Source organism: Tympanuchus pallidicinctus, unplaced genomic scaffold (assembly GCF_026119805.1).
Source record: "Tympanuchus pallidicinctus isolate F22 unplaced genomic scaffold, pur_lepc_1.0 scaffold5, whole genome shotgun sequence".
In the NCBI taxonomy this organism is placed as follows: domain Eukaryota; kingdom Metazoa; phylum Chordata; class Aves; order Galliformes; family Phasianidae; genus Tympanuchus; species Tympanuchus pallidicinctus.
This window is the reverse complement of record NW_026294769.1, coordinates 45200869-45218505: the sequence shown is the minus strand read 5'-3', so window position 1 is coordinate 45218505 and position 17637 is coordinate 45200869. Positions and strand designations below refer to the sequence as shown.

Below are 17637 nucleotides of genomic sequence, written 5' to 3'. Positions count from 1 at the left end.
CATTTATTTGAAACAAAAACCTCCAATGTTCTACCATTCCACGCTGTAGCACTATTTGTTCCTATAGTTGCTTATGTAACTGCATCATGTCTTTATTTTCTTTTTCCCGCTATATATGCTCCTTTAAAGTCGACTCCAACACATTTCCTCAGCTATGTTGAATCTTCATGACGAAATTATTTATATACTCGTTACTTTTTATTTCCAATATTAAAACAGTGATGAATTTCCAAACAATGCACTCGCTACTAATAGTTTTTCTGCGCATATGTTTTGAAGGGTTCATTTAGGAGTTTTAAACATCTGTTCTTTGTGTCAGATGTATTGTATGGTGTTGTTTTTTTTCTAACCTTTCCAATCTCTTTGATTTCCTTTAGATTTCATAAGCAGTGTGTCATTCAGCTATAGGTTTTCATTTTTTCTGCATCTGTGATTCTGTGTTCATCCTGATATAGTGAGCTCTTCACTCCTAACGTATGGAACGTTTCTTCCTGTGGTGGGACTCAATGTGCCATTCACATATACTTAATAGTCTGATATTACAGGTTGATGAGTTTCCTTCCATCAAATCTCCAAAACTAATCTGCCGAAAATTCTTACAGAAAATCAGACATTTCACTTTGTGTGCCTTATAGGTTTAGAGTTATATAATTTGCACGGCACTTTCACATACATTGGTGTGTCTGTTTGCACACATCTGACTTAATAACAACTTTGCCAGTGTTGTTTTTTGTTACATTCTTTAATTATCTTCAGTTCAACTGTTTGCAATATAAATAAATACATAAGTGCAATGTTAAGTGAAGATTCTATCCCAGATTACCGACTGCATCACTTCTCTCTGTGGACATGCTCAGCTCTACTTCTCAGCCACAGAGCATTTCTCCTTTTTTTTTTTTTTTTTTTTAATAAGTTTCAGAGAACATCTAGATGTTATTCAAGATTTAGCAACTCATACAAGTGAAGAGAAAACTAAGAAAGTTAATTCCGTTCACAGAAGATACGTATATATTACCTAAGAAAATGTCAGGCTTTGCTGAGCACCCAGAAGTCCAGAGCACCTCTGATAGACTTTCTGCCACTGCATGCTGCTCAGCTCCATGTGCTGCACCCACCCACTTTCCTCCCTCTTGCCCACCGTACACACATCCTACAAACTCGCTGAGAACGGTGTGCACAGATTCTCTGCTCATTACTGCAGTCCTCTTCTAATGAAGATTGTGATCAGTCAAAAGGAAGCAAGTCACCCGTTCAGACAGCAGTTGCAGATAGGCCTGATGAGTTATTTGCCATTGTAAATGTCAGTATTGTTGTCTTACCTAAATAAGCAATAGCTTGAACTCTTACCTTGCTCAAACACAGTACACATTGGTTATTCCCTTTCAAAAGATGTTGACCAAATGGTTGACACAAACAAAAACACAGACCTGATCCAGTGGAGCCTGCTGCTGAAATCACCCAAGAGCCACTAGGTGTACTGGTTGGTTCACAAAACACAGGAACATTACAGGTGCCTTAACGCAGCCCAACATCCAAATTAATAAGTCCTGTCACTCACTGAGGTGAATAAATACGAGGATAGCACCAGAACTGCAGCAATTCAGCTGCCAGTCCTGGGACAGAACAGATGAAATCAGCTTAGGAGTTCTTACTTAGCATTCCATTTCAACATCTCAAATTTTGAAAAATAATAGTCATAATAAAAAGATCAACCTCATAAGCCTCACTTCTTAGCAGGTTTACTTTTGTTATTTTATAACCCATCTTGACCTGACAGTACACAACTTGCTTTCTGTGTGCACTGAAGGTGCATCAGCCTCTATAGAAAATGTTAAATTGCTTCAGCATCTTCTCAATTCACAGCTGTCTGTTGAATAGTAAAAACATTCTCAGCAACTCAGCAAATGCATTTTGGATCTTCTATACCTTGGAAGCTTCTTCTCTTAACAGCAGGACATATTTTCATTCTCAAAACTAGTAGGCTTATGTTAATTCTGTAGGGCTTATGTTTTATTATGATCTTTTTGCCTGAGAAAGGAAAAGCTGTCAGCTTTGCACATTTCTGAAGGGTGGTAGTGACAATAATACCATAATTGGCCACTTGGAACCTCAGGTGAGAGGAAGCATTTCTGGAAACATCTGGTGAGCAGGGGAAGCAAAATGTCTGATACAATCTCACTACTTCCCCTCTGTCCTCAGAGCGAGAGTGCCACCGCTTCAGCTTTGTTACACACATTTGTTTTTATAACTTGCAAAAAGGTAGTATCGGGCAATCATCCCTGAATACTACAGCTGCTTTATGGGTCCAGTGCTATTACATTATGGGTACAGTGGCTAGAAAGCAACTGAGAGACAGTAATGTTGGAAATTCTTACACTGCTGTCTAATCTCACACTTAAAATACAAATTTGTGACACTCTGAGAGATATGGTGAGCTCTGACTCCCCTTAGAAAAGAAGTGCCAAGATTCCCACACACAACCACACATGCCAGACTGGGTGCCACTAAAATCCATCTGCATGGAAGCAGCTCAAATGGCCACAATGGAGGTCAGACAATGTCAGACACTCCTAAAAGCTGAGGTCCTTCTGCAAAGGAGGGAGGAGCTCAGAGGGGAGTGAGGGACAGGGCTGAGCTCTGCTTTCTGTTGATAGTGACAGAACCCGAGAGAATGGCATGGAGCTGTGCGAGGACAGGGTCAGGTTGTCCACAGCACACTGGAGGAGTATGCAGGTTGCAGCCTCTCAGAGATGCTTCATTCTGCTAACTGAAAATAAGGAATTTTGAAATTAAGAGACTGGAAGAAAATTACAAATCAATGGCAATGGGTAAATATCTGAAGGAAAATCTGAATGTATCTGAAGACCTTCTCATCTGTGCTCTTAGCGTTCCTTTCCTTTTCCTACCTACCAAGTCTTTTTCATTGACTTCAAATATTAATCCACTTTTCAAGCTACACTGTAGAAATCTGATCAAAAGCAAATGGTTACTCTGATAAGCAGCAGTTAAATACTATAAGCATACTGCAATCCATAAATTTTCTTTTTAAAAAATGGCTGTGAACTAAACATGTCAAAAGACTCCAGGATAAACCAGCATGTACACCATTACGCAGATAGACTCACAACATAACAGTTAAAATATTTTGTTTCCCATTAAAATGAATAGAACCAATGCATCTGAGTCCAGGAGGCTTGTAAGACTGAAAATCTCTGCCAACATTTTCAAATGAAATCATTATTTAATTAGCAACAATACAGGAGGACAAACTGCCTATCTTACAGCTAAATTATATAAGACTAGCACTGTAACTGTGATATGCCCATGCCTAACACAAATACATGAGCTGTCAGCAAACATGAGGAAACAGTTGTCTCCTGTTTAGTTTAAAATCCTGTGCTATGTATGTGGAGAAAACACTGCTTTGCTTTTACAGAAGCTTACTCACAAGCAGGTTAGCTGTCAGACCTCTCATTAGATAGATGTCAGCATGCTGGAATGTTTGTGCTACAAATTAAGAGATGGCAAACTGGAGAACCTTTCTAAGCAATCATGTGGCCACTTTCTTGATTAAAAGGCCTGACAACAGAACTAAAAAACTATGTAAGATATCTAGCTAGGGATTTTTAAGAATTGAGTAATTACTTTTAGACACAATGTATGTATATATTAGTAACCATTAGGACTTACACATATTTAGTTGATCATTACTTTTATCTTACTGCCTACCTTGTATTTGATCTTTTCTGTCAACTTCTTCTAGCCTTGGGGAAAATATCCAATGACTTAGAATGACTATTGCATTTTTTTTGCATACTCACCATATGAAATCCCTATATGTAAGCCCTACAGCTCAGAAACCGAGTTACCAAAATGGACACAGGCACAGATATCCAAATGTGTGTTATTCCAACCACATATATCTTACTGCATACAGGTTTATCCTTAGTGTGGCCAATTCAGATTCCATGCTTCAGCCCCAGGGCAGCTCACCCCCAACATAGCTGCAGCTTGGCTACCTCCCCATGAAGACTTCATGCTCAGCCCCCAGACAGTATCTTTCTGATGCACTGAGTCTGAACTGGGGCTCTCTGTATTTCTCAGGATGTTGGCCTGGAGGGCTTTTTGTGGTCAGAGAACTCATCTGGATATTATAGACTGTTGTGCAAATGAAACAATATTCAGTGACATAATAGCTACCATGACTTTGTGTAGAAAGGGAAGAAAGCTGCCTTTGCTCTTAGATACAAGCCAGCTCTGTGTTTTACTTCTTCTTTTTGATCTATTATCTCACTCCATTTTTTCTGAGTACTGTAAATCTCCTTTAACAACTGTGTTTCAAAATAGCATCCTTAAGCCCAGGAAATCTACCTTATCTGTGACAACTCACCAAACAGTGAATGATAAAATATTTTACATCATTGGATAAATATATCAGGCTTCTTCATTCACTGAAAAATTTATTTTCTTTTTTTCTTAAGCACTGGATCCTGTTACAGCAATGTCCACCAGAGCCAGTGGGCACTGACTTTCCTGCTACGAGCAACTTAGCAGACTGATGGGACATCCCTCTGTAGGGGAAGCTCCACCTTAGAGAAGTTTTAAAAGAACAGTTAAAGTAATTCCAGCTCACGATGGACAGCATCCCTGTCTATGTAACTGGAATTTGGGAAAAAAAATCAGAGCTTTCTTAGGTTTTTGTTGTTGTTGTTGTTGTTTTCCCCCATCTTCCCAGTTAAAAAGGGAAAAAGGCATGAAAGAGAATTCCAGCTCTGCCTGCTGCATGCAGTGATGGAGGTAGGCTCTCCTGCAGTGTGCCAACTTTCAGCCTAATTGAACAAGCAGAAGGCAACTGTGCCCACACAGTGCCTGGGGCAGCCTGGAGGGAGGGAGAGAGGGAAGGAAGGAGAGAGGATTCTTCCACTCAGTGGGCAGTTGTGCTCTGCTGGCCACTCCTCTTTCACACATAGCCTTTTTTCTGGAAGCCAGCCCTAGCTAAAGCTAGGTTTTGGTCTCTAAATGAAATCACGAAGGAAAAAGATGATGCTGGAACTATAAATGGTGAACTTAGATTAATGTGAATGGGTTATCGCTGGAAAGTAAACATCAGACACATTAGCAGGGATTCAGTGCAAGAATGGATGCTTCTAACATTTGGCTTACATTTTCAATTTCATACCCCATAAACTAAAAATTTTATTTTCATATAGTGACAGAAATCAGCCCAAGAGGAAAGAAAACCTGTGAGTCACACACATCAGCTCTCTTCAAAGGAAATTCATTTGCTTTCAGAAATAAAAGAGAAATATCCTCCGCACAGACATTACCAACATCAGTGACATAATATTGTGGTTATAGTTGTCACGCTATGCAGTCCCTGCTGGTGTTAACAAACACTGAGAAGACTCCTGAGTGCATCCAACCCTCCTCCATCCTCTCTATAGCACACTGATCACACAGAACACCCTTCAGTCCAGGGCCTCTCACCTCCAATTATCCATTCTGGTTAAACTTTTAAACATACTTATCTCATGCAAAAGTATGCATACCTGGTTGCAAAAAGCTGCGTTGATTATATCTGAATAGACTAAAAAAGGTTCTGAAAACTAAGAGGAATTATTCACCATTTCACCGTGTTGGGTTAACGTTCTGATGTAGCTTACAATGAAATCCATGTACATTTCAATGCTGGGCAGAGAACATCACCACCTAAAATCCTGAGCACATCAGGTTCACTGAAGCATGTGCAAAGATCAACCTGAGGGCTAAGAGCTGGCTAGCAGAAACAGTTTTAAAATATAACACCATTAAAAAAAAAAAAAAAAAGTGTCAAGAAATTAAGGAATTAGTCCTATCTGTATGCCTTTGGTTGAATTTTCCCACTTAGAAATGGCCAAATTGAACCATAACAAGTGTAGGTGACTTGACCAAGATCACACTGGAGCAGACTTTGGGTTGTTCAAAACTTACTTCTGGATGTTTTTATTTAGCTAAACATGTTGTTTTCCATGCAGGATATATCCCCCCTCCAATCTCCCTGCCATTTACTGTTTTGTCAGAGTTTCACAGCTTCATTTTAATGTCTGGCTGAGATTTATGAAAACAACTCCGTGTAAAAGGCTAAAACGGGAGCAGGACACACATTCACTACCACAGTAGGTGAAGTGGAATTTTTGGTGAAAATATTTCAATTCTGAGCAGTTATTGAGATGTCCTAACATCCAGCTCAGAGGTCAATGGTCCCTTTTTACCAAAACTGCATCCAAACTATCCCCTAACTGCTGCAGCTACGAGCTGACCAAGTGTAAGTGTTTACACTGACCTTGCTGCAATTTCCTATCTGACCACTACTGTGGCCTTATAAATCAATTTAAATTCTTTTCCTTTGTTTTACTATTTTGACAAATCCACTTTTTTAAAGTCATCTGAGAAAAACATTTTCAACACACAAAGTAAACCTATTACTTAGCATGCAGGTCACAGGATTTAGCTTGTATGCCTTCTAAAATGATTAGTAAGCTCTGTTCAGCTCCGTTTCCCATATCATTTATTGACCTTTGAAAGAATAAACAGTAGAAATGCAGGGATTTCTCATTCTATTACTTGTCAAAAATAACTGGTATTTTTTCTCAGATTCTGTCCTTCATAATGAACTTCACTCTAGCATGAAACCACATATCATTCTTTTTTTCTTCTTCAAGCCTTCAGGCTTCATTTCTTAAAATAAAAGAACATCAATCCAGATTTCTTATCCCATCTGCAGAAGCATTCTTGTTCTCAACACACAAAGTACTCATTGAGTTCATCTGCAGGACCTTCAGCCTCACAGCTTATGTCTGGAGGAACCAGACACCGTGGAACCACCACGGTGCCACTCTCTGACCTCAGGTCAGCACAGCCAAACAAAGCAAACTGAGCTTCAAACAGTTGTAATCATGTAATGGACTGTAAAACAGCACAGAATTTGGATTCATACGATATGATCCTGAAGCAAGTAGATATAATTCTAGCCACAATATTGCAAGTGCTTGCCATTCTTACAGTTACACCGTACCACAACAGCCCAAAGGCCTCCTAACTACCAGAGCAGCTACAACCCCAACTACCAAACAGCCTCAGTACTAAGGAATGTCTAAGCCATTCATTGCTCTCCTTGAATTATAAAAGAGGCTCTAGGCCAGTCACAGAGGACTGGCCATATACTTGTATACTCTTTTTACATCAAAAGTTTTGCCTTTTTGTGCCTATGTGCCTTTGAAGTCAACACCAGTGTTTGGGCAGAATTTAGGGGCACTGGCCAAGTTTTCCTATGCTATAATCTGACAAAATGTATTTGCATACAGATGTAGACTAAGATTTTTCTCAAATAGTTTTTTCTTCCAAGGGCTTTTAAATTCGCAGGAGAATTTATACTCAAAATGTATATAATAAAGATACTAAATGCAATAGAACAGTTTTGAGAATAGAAATGGAAATGAGTTCACAGTTCTTCCTCAGAACAAACCTGTAACATTTCTGAGATGATCTCTTGCAGTCTGCAAATGATCTACCTTAAATAACTTAGCAGTATCCACTGTTCTCAAAAAATAAAATACAATAAAATAAATCTTCCCAAAAGCTAAACACAAGCAATTCAGAAAGAGATTACAGGGCTCAGGAAATAAACGATGTGAAGGTGAGTTGGAAACAAAACCTGATGCCACTGCTGTCTGTGACAGAAACGTGATTGAAGGAAGAAGTTTGAAAAGTGGGACAATCTAGGAATTCACTAAAAATACCTTTAGCAATACCATAAATCAAAGCATGCTGGGCTGACTGTCATCAAATAAGCCAGTAGTCATCCCTTCCAATGGGTCTACTGCAGGTGACCAGAGATGCCTAAAGCTGCCACTACAACATGGGCACCTTTGGGACAGTTCTGGTATGTGCCATACCTGAGCTATCTAAAGCAGTCTCTCTCTTTGGTGGTTGCATAAGGAGGGACTCAATGAGTGAAAACACTGACCCCTGAATAACACATGTGCTCCAACACATTGCAGCAGAGCTCCTTGGAGAAAAAGGATCTTCCTTCAAAATTCTGTGTGTGTGAAGAATTTCAGTCCTGTTGGATTTTTATTTAACTTGCCTTGAGAGACTAGAATAGAAAAACTGAGCTAATCCTAGAAGGTTTTTTTTATTAGCCCAGTGAATTGCCAGCTTTTAGGCAAGAGCTTAGTGGAATACAATACCATTTCCTGCAACCACCAGGCATAAACTGTTCTCAGTGAGGAATGAATCTGAGCCTCGTGTATCAGGCAAGACTCTCCTGGCATCAAAGAGCTCACCTAGTCATCCAGACAAACATTTCCTCAGGCTTCACGTTTACATCCCATGTTCTGGCTCCTGCCTTTCTCTGTGTTTTAAAATCAATTCTGCATGAATTTTTGCAGCAAGTAACTGCAAGATGACTTGAAAATTAGCAAATACAATTCAGACAGCTTGTAAGTAGAAAACCACTGTCCTGCGTGCCTCCATCATCTCACACATTTAATCATTGTGCAATATTGTGTGTTACAAAATTAGATTTGTCACCCTAACTGTACGTAATTACACTTAGGAAATGCATGACCAAGAGTTCCAGCAACCCCTAACACAGATTTTGGAAATAAGAGCTACTCTGTGTGTATTTACCATTTCAGTAACTAAATGTGCTTTTCATTTACAGTTTTCTCTTCCACTGGTGCTCTAAAACAGAAGAAGATCTGTCTTGGCATGTGGAACACAAGAACGCATGGACAAGATATTGTACAGTTAACAGGATGTAGGGTTGGTTTTGGTTTTTTTTTTTCTGAGTTCCTAATAGTGCAAATCAAATAAAATTAAATGGAATACACATTCTTATTTCACCTGAAAAAATGGCCACATTGCATGCCTTCTCAAAGAGAGAATTACCCATGCATTTAAAGAGCAGACTGTGGTGTCCTCATAAAAAGACTCTATAGGGATACTGTTTGGATCTCAAAGTCACTTTGAAACAGCTGTGCCAGTGACACATGCTTGTTTTCAGTGCTCCCTCAAAGGACTTGGGGTTCAGTGCTATGCATGAAATACTCGTGTATCTTCATCAAGTAGAAGATTTATGAGTCTGCCATATGTCATGATAAACACTGTCATTTTGTTGTTGTTATTTTTGTTTTCCAGAAACATGTAACACCCAGGAATCTCTTTGGTTTCCTCACCTAGGAACTGTTTTTTGCTCTTCTGCATCTTGGAACAATAAGACACACAGAACGGCCAGTTTGCAGGATAGCTTATAGATTTGTTATATTCTCAACTTTACAAAAGAAAGAGCTTGTTCATCTAGTCAGCAAGTGGAGCCCTTTGCTTCCAAAGGATTTGGTCCAGATAATCCTTCAAATAACATCACCTTAGTGTCATTTAATTTATGAGTATATGTCTCCCTGACATCTATCTGTTTCCAAATATCTTAAATGTGAGAAGACAATGCAATGCCAGAGGCTTATGAAAACACAGAACGGAAATACAACATTTTTAGGACATACGAGCTGCCTCTCAGTGAAGTGAAAGGCACAGCAGTCTGGTCTGTTCACTCGGGCACGACACTGCTTAAATGACATGTCACAGCTGAAAAGACAGCTTGCCAGGGGCACAGCATAATGCCCAAAATATGACCACCCTAACCAGAAACAATGCACTACAAATATTAAAAAATATTAATTTTGAATTAGACTTAATCTAGGGTAACAAACAAACAAGCAAAAGCAGGATATAAGAAGGAGTTAAAAATCAGTTTTAGTGTGTTCTAGTGTTCTGTTGCCCTCAAAGTAATAAAGTCCTTCCTCATGTTTGTACGGAACTTCCTATGTTCCAGCTTTTGCCCATTGCTCCTTGTTCTGTCATTGGCCACCACTGAAGTGTCTGGTCACATCCACTTGACATTTGCCCTTTAGATCTCTCAGTCTTTCCACATAAAAGAGATGCTCTAGGCCCCTAATAATCTTTGTGCCTACCCCCCCACCCCCCTCCGGACTTCTTCTAGAAGTCAGTTCCCCATCTTTCTGGAACTGAGGGGCCCAGACTGGACATAGCACCCCAGATGTGGCCTCACCAGGGCAGAATAGAGGGGAAGGATCGCCTCCTTCAACCTGCTGGCCAAGCTCTTTGTAACACATTCTGACACAACTGGCCTTCTTGGCCACATACAAGGGCAAACTCTGGCTCACGTCCAACCTGTTGTCCACCAGAACATGCAGGTCCTTCTCTGCAGAGCTTCTTTCGAGTAGATCAGCCCCTGTACTGATGCATGCACCTCCCCAGGTGTGGGACTCTGAGCTCTGACAGTCCATCACTTCTCAATCCACCTCACTGACCACTCATCTATCCTGCACTTTCTAAGCTTACTTATGAGGATGTTACGGGAAACAAAAGCCTTGCTGAAATCAAGGTACAAAACATCCACTGCTCTCCCTTCAGCTACCCAGCCAGCTATGACATCATAGAAGGCTACAAGATCGGTCAAGCTAGATTTTACCTTGGTGAATCCATGCTGACTACTCCTGATAACCTTCTTCCACTTGCTTCAAGAATAAACTTTTCCACCACCTTTCCAGGGATGAAGGTGAGGCTGATAGGCTTGTAGTTTCCCAGCTACTCCTTCCTCACCTTCTTGAAGACTGGAGTGACAATGGCTTTCCTCTAGCCTTCAGACACCTCTCCCTTTCTCCATGACCTTTCAAAGACAACAGAGATAAGTTTGGCAGTCACTTCTGCCAGCTCCCTCAGCACTCACGGCTGCATCCGACCAAGGCCCATGGACTGGTATGTGTTAAATTTGCCTAGACGATCTCTGACTAGATCCTCCCCACTTTAATATGGCTCATCATGGACCCTCATTAATTTTTCTTCTCATGCATCAATGAAACCAGCATCCAATATTCAAGGAGGAAAGATGTTTTTCCTCTGTTCGTGCAATGAATGGGGATACTCTTTGGAGCATGAAGCCAGTGGTAGACCATCTGAATATGACCTCACTACATCTTTGCTCCTGGCACTGCTTCCATAATTTAAGTATCTGATTTACTGAGAATTACATGTCAATAATAAACAAGTCAGTTCAAAGGACATTTCACTCATTTTAACCTAACAGCAGTTTTTAATAAGTTCTACTTTGCAGCAAGACCTCTCAGCATAACACACAGATCAGGCAGCCAGAGGAAACCCTCATGTAACTGAGGAATTAAACGTCTGCAGCAGGATGAATCAGATGGTAGTTCTGTTCCCATAACGCTTAGGCTGACCAAAAATGCTGAATCATGAGTTACATGATACTTCACAGAGGAAGTAAAGAAGGTAAATAATCTTTTAATGACCAATTCAGCAGTAAGCATACACAAGCTCTTAAAACAAAATCATTTAACTACTGCCAGTCTACTGTGTTGCTTGATATGACAAGTATTGAAAAAACAATATATTCACTTATATTTCAAGACATTAAAACACTTTAATTATTAAATATGAATGACTAGGATCAAATACAATCTCTTTGTCTCACATCACATTGAATGACTTCATTGTTTGACACAAAAAAATACTTCCCCTTAAAAGCAAAGAGAGGTAATAAGTATCCTGTCCAGAAATTATGGTGAGATGCAGACCAGCGACCATCCTATTTTTTTTCCACAGCTAAGTTTCAGCAGCCATTTGTTTTTGAAGTATTGGGTGTGACAAAGCAAACTGTAGCATTCCTGTTAGCACATTCAGATAAAGGCTTGTAAAACAGGGTCCCCATAAAATAAATTGAAACCAGAAGTCAAATAGAAGTTCAACCTACATGTCAGCTAGAAAATACCACTCCTCTTCAGCAAATGCTATCATGCTATGAGGCATACAATATAAATACTTGTGGGAATTAAAGTAGTACAAAAGCTATTCCTCACGCTCTAAAAGTGACAGTCTTAATTCTCTGCCATCACCAACCTTGGTCTTCAAAAACACTGGAAAGCACTTAAAATATGAGCTGTCAAAGAAGAGAAACACAGCAAAATCTAGATGAAAAGAAACATTTTCATCTAAAGCAAAAAAAAGGGCATATACAGAAAAAGTGTTTTGTTCACAAAACAAAGAATGCAAACATAAGAAAATATATTCCTTTCTTTTGAACACTATCTTATATACTCAGTGCAGACATTCACCCATGAACAGACTCTTCTCATTTGATTTGTTCATCAACCTAAAAGACCAGTAGTGTGCCCTTCATTTGGGTCTGCCCTGAGTGAACTCAGCAAGATGGACTAGGAGTTAATTTCTAAGGAGCTGCAATGGAATGCAGAAATGTTTTCTATGGCACTCGGCTCTGTTCTGAAGTCACATAATGACTCTGCTAATTCTCTGTTATCCCAAGATCATTCTTACGCTGCTCTAAAATGTCTGAATAGGAATAAGAGCTGGTGCAAAATACAGGTAAAACAGTCATGGAAAATAAGAATCAGGTCCCAGACATATATTGGGAGTGCCCTCCCTCAACAAGTCAGTGTGACAAGCTGAGACATAAAGCATGAGGCAGCCAAATAAATGTCAGTGGCCTGAATCCTCTCTACTTAATGCTTCTTCTTATTTTCAATTAAATCCAAACAAATATATATATATATATGTATATTTTATAAATATAATTTACATTATAAATAAAATTTATTTATTTGTTTGTTTGTTTATTTATTCATAGAGTGGTAGTTACTAAATGCAACACACAAACTCCTCACTTTTTCCAGTCAGGCTTAGGATAATTACACCTTCTGCAGTCCACAGTACAATTCACTAGTTAGCTGATAAATTATTGTGCTTTTCACAAAGGAGGAATACTTGCTACAGCCAGCAATATAGAGTAAATAAATAAGTAAATAAAACATCATAAAATAAGCACAAATGAGCCCTGCAGAGAGAGAAACAGAATAAACTTTAAATCCCACCATTTTTTCACATAACTTTAAAGAAGGTAAACCCCATGCAGCAGAGGTACAACTGCCAATATTTTTCCCTTCTTGTATGTACATCAACAGGGGTTAGGTGAAAATCAGGGATAAGAGTGTGACTGACTAGTAATTTTTTTAATGACTTAACTTATTTATACAACCTTTTGTATTTGATCAGTTAATATTCATACTGAGTTTTAAGAAAGAATTACTTGCACATGAAAGATCTGTAGAGTCAATCCCAAGCAATTACTCTGCAGTTATATTCAAAGGGCCAAACTGTGATAGAAAATACTGAAACATAGAAAAAAGGAAAATGATACTGTTATTTATCGATAATCCCACTGCAAGTAATTTAAAATACTCCTGCATATAGATCTGATAGTGAAAGATGATTGAGACAGTGTCAAATATCTCTAGGTGGAAATAAGCTCCGTACTTTTCCTAGATATTCTACTTATTTCTGACCTCACGAACTATATTCATAGTATCTCATCTGCACTGTACACATTCCATATTTATTTAGGATTTATTTGATATTTACTTATTTTAGGATTTGATATAAAACAAACGTGAGAAAAGAATCAAGCTCTTGAATTCTACAAAGAAGAATGGAAATAGGAGTTCATGAGCTAATACTGTGAAGCAGTACGTGTAGAATCATTATAGAATCACAGAATGGCCTTGGGTTGAAAAGGACCACAATGATCATCTAGTTTCAATCCGCCTGCTATGTGCAGGGTTGCCAACCACCACACCAGGCTGCCCAGAGCCACATCCAGCCTGGCCTTGAATGCCTCCACAGATGGGGCATCCACATCCTCCTTGGGCAACCTGTTCCTGTGTGTCACCACCCTCAGGGGGAAATGCAACCTCCTAATATCTAAACTAAACCTCCCCTGTCTCAGTTTAAAACCATTCTCCTTGTCCTATCGCTATACACCCTCATAAACAGCCGTTCCCCTTCCCGTTCAATGCTCCCTTCAAGTACTGGAAGGCCACAATCTGGTCTCCCTGGAGCCTCCTCTTCTCTAAGCTAAACAATCCCAGTTCCCTCAAACTTTCCTCATAGAAGAGGTGCTCCAGCCCTCTGATCATTCACAGTTGCTCCGAAGTAAAGCCCTCTGGATCTTAAGTAAGCTGAGCAGACTACTATGATACATACATCATCGAAAAGACTTGACCTCAGCTAGATTCATCCTTAATATCCCAGTTCAGCCGGGTGCTGAACTGTACCCACCTATGCAATTCAACTGAGGTCAGTTCATACCCAACTTAAATCAATACTCATTCTGGTGTCTCTTGAGTACTTTCAGACTACAGACGGATTGTTCAGAGCTGCTTCTTCTCTAAGGAAGCTCTTTTATGCCTAGTAGCTGTAACTAAAAGACAAAGTTATGGGTCATTCTTTTTTTTTCTAACTTCCCAAAGAAAATCTCCACGGTGCTTAAGACACTGGTGAAGAAAAATGGATGTACCATGGACCTTGGGAGGGAGAGAGCCTATTCCACTTCAGATTTCTTTGCCTTAATGTCTCAGAATATGTTTTTGTTTTCTTTTTGCTGCACTACAAATAGGTAAGATAACCTTCTTCAGTTTTCACAAAATACTTGTTGCACAGTGGTCAAAAATTTCAGGCACTACTCTCCAGGCAAATGCCAGACTCTCACAAAACTCTTTCTTAATCCTACTTGAAAAGCTTATGAATGAGAATGCAGGAAAATAGAGACAAATCTTGCCTTTCCTGCTCAAAACTTCTACTGAAATCATGGAAGGCTTTGCTGGAGAGAGGACTATGTGAGAATTGCCATACCTAGAGGAAACTCTTGATGGAGATGAAGTGCACGCTCATACCTACTAAAATAAAAAACTCACACAGTAAAGTGTACCTGTGTTGAACAACAGAATTTTATCTATAATGCTCCTTTCTTACTTTCTTACTATCTACAGCTTTCATTACTTGCCACACATAACCATTATTTCCCATTTGTTGTCATAAATTCTGTAAAATAACATCTGTTGCTGTGCTCCAATCTTGCTGTGTTTCATCTTGCTGTAAGTGAAGTCAATGGCAAGCCTTCACTGACCTTTACAGAAGCACAATTTATGATACCCACTCCAAACTGGGACTCCTCCTTAATTCAGTAAGCTTTGGATCAGGCCCAGAAGGGATCTTAGCAGAATCCCAGAGGTAACAAGGCACACCCACATATCCAAACCACACATGAGTGTTCACCTCACATTCCTAATCTTTTACATGAAAGAGATTAAAAAGTAATCTGCTGTTGTCAACTGCTTAGGCACTACACAGTACCTGAATGACAAGCCAGGCACCTCTCATACAGCTATGTACATTGCCCCATTTTCATCTGTTTCATCAGAAGTTAGACAGTTATCACTGAATTCTAGGCTCCATGGTAGTATTTCCTACTTTTTTCCCAACATTCCAGTTTAAAAATGCCAGCATCTTTCCCTTCCTAGGAACCATCTCAGTCCTGAACCAGACATGCTGCTCTATGCCCAGCAGACCTCCTAGATGCTCTGTTGGGATACTAGGGGAGAGAAGCCCTTGTCCCTGGGATGTAGAGGTCATGGCCCAATACAGGATTCACAGGATGGGGGCTGGTTGTTTTTGCTCCTAGAGGAAGGAAAATAGTTCAGCCTCCTGTTTTGGGACAAACCAGCAATTTACCACATAATGAAATAATAGATGAGAAATCTGAAAATGACATTATCCAGACACTTGAGATAAGAACTGCGGCCAGCCTGCAATGGCTCCAGAAAGAGCACATCCGACTGACTCCAGCATATCTTGTTTACATGCAGCTCTGATTGTTTGTTTGTGTTCCACAAGTCTGAATATGCTGCGACAGCTTTTGCTCTCCTTTTATGTTGTGTAACCATATCATTCAGCCAAGCTTCTACAGCCTTCCTTCAGATGTCACGGGTGTAACTGACTATCATTTTGGCTCATGCATGTGTTTATAGACCGAGAATTGCCAGAAAGAGAAATGGAGTGCATATAACAGGGTGACTTCCAGCTGCTAGAGTCACAGGAATCACATAAGACGGCATTAACTTAGACAGAAGGCAATTGTAATAATGCAAACCAGCTATCCATTCCAACATGTACACAAGTGCAATGTGAAAATCCCTGTAGCAAGGAAGCGTAGAACATTAACATTCAATCAAAACAGATGAGGGAAAAGGGAAATAAAAAGGTAAACAATACATATTTAATCATCTTGGGAAAAGAAAGAAACAGCCACTTTCATTTCTGGTTTCAAAACCAGAGGACAAATCTGGCCTAAGCAACCAAAGGGGGATTTTCTTAAAAGCTCAGGTGGACTAACAGCAAAATCATGATGAGGAATGGTGAATCCATGAAGAGCTGGGTCAGTAGCTCATGTAAGTTTGACTGTCCTGTATTTCTGCATTTATCTACCAACCAGAAGAGTGGCTAAATGTTAATCACAGACAAAGAACCTAACAATCACTATTTTAGTTTTGCTCTATTCATCAATTCCATCTTGCTGTGCTGACTCCTAACTCAAAACAGTCTTAGGGAAGCACTAATTAAACTAATGTCTGAAGTCCTGAGCTTTCTTCTATATGTTTAAAAAAAATAAATAAATGAGAATAGGTTCTACAAATACACACTCCATTTCCTCTCCCCCAAAGCCTGCCTGCACTTATGGTGAGGATGCAGCTGTGGCTGTTCCATGGTGGGCGAATGTCTCCCCTCAGGCACAATTTCCTCCAGCTTTGTGACCCCATCAGGAGCTCAGCCCCCCTTGCTCACCAGTGAGAAGCCAGATTCATGACCACCATGCTGCTGCTTCTTATTTTATGCTTACAGCCATCTGGGAAGGAGGGAGGTCTGCTACAGGTCACCTCAGGAGTCTTCTAAACAGTGTGGGCCTGAGAAGCTGGTCCCTGACTCCTGCAGGCTGTGCAGCAGCTGTGTCAGAGAACCCTGGGGGTGCTGATGGAGGCTAACTTGTACCAGGGGATCACAGAGCGCAACGCGGCCTCCCTGAACCCTTCCTGGCACACCTTATGCCCATCTGCTTCCCCTCTGCTCCTCTTCCTGGAGAGGAACATATGGCCTGGAATATGGATCTACACAGCAGAAAATGTATTCTTATCACACTGTAAAATATACTGAATACACACTTTTTTTTTTTTTCTTCTCCTATTAGCTTTTAATCTGGTTATGAACCTTCTATTCTGTCTGAATAAATGAAATTTTGAAAAAAATCAGTTCTTGCTTAGCAGTTACGCAGTCCACGATGAAAAACTAAAATAAAAATGTTGTGTATTGCATCTCAATGCTAAGAAACTGCTATTGCAAGAAAATATCCTTGCCAGGACTCTGTTTTTTGTCCGTTCCACCAACATACTTTAATGCTTACCTTAGTCCAATGGAGTTGCATCCAATAAAAAATTAATGACATAAGAAAACAAAGCCATAGTTAAGCATAACACAAACACCTATATCCTGAACGTTTTTAGTCTGGAGTGGTTCAAACTGGAGACAAGCTTCCACAGTTTTCCTCACATTTAACAGTACCCCACGTCACAAAGCGAACAATGAAGTCCATGAAGAAGCAAGGCAACCTCTCTTCTAAATAGCAGCACCAAAATCTCACTGTGTGTGTACACAGTC

At 39.8% G+C, this 17637-nt stretch overlaps 1 protein-coding gene across 2 annotated transcripts in view; it reads right to left on the bottom strand.

Annotated features, from left to right (window-relative positions):
* Positions 1-17637, bottom strand: part of KCNB2 (potassium voltage-gated channel subfamily B member 2) — a 194770-nt gene that overhangs the window by 158884 nt on the left and 18249 nt on the right. The gene's annotated exons all lie outside the window — the stretch shown is intronic.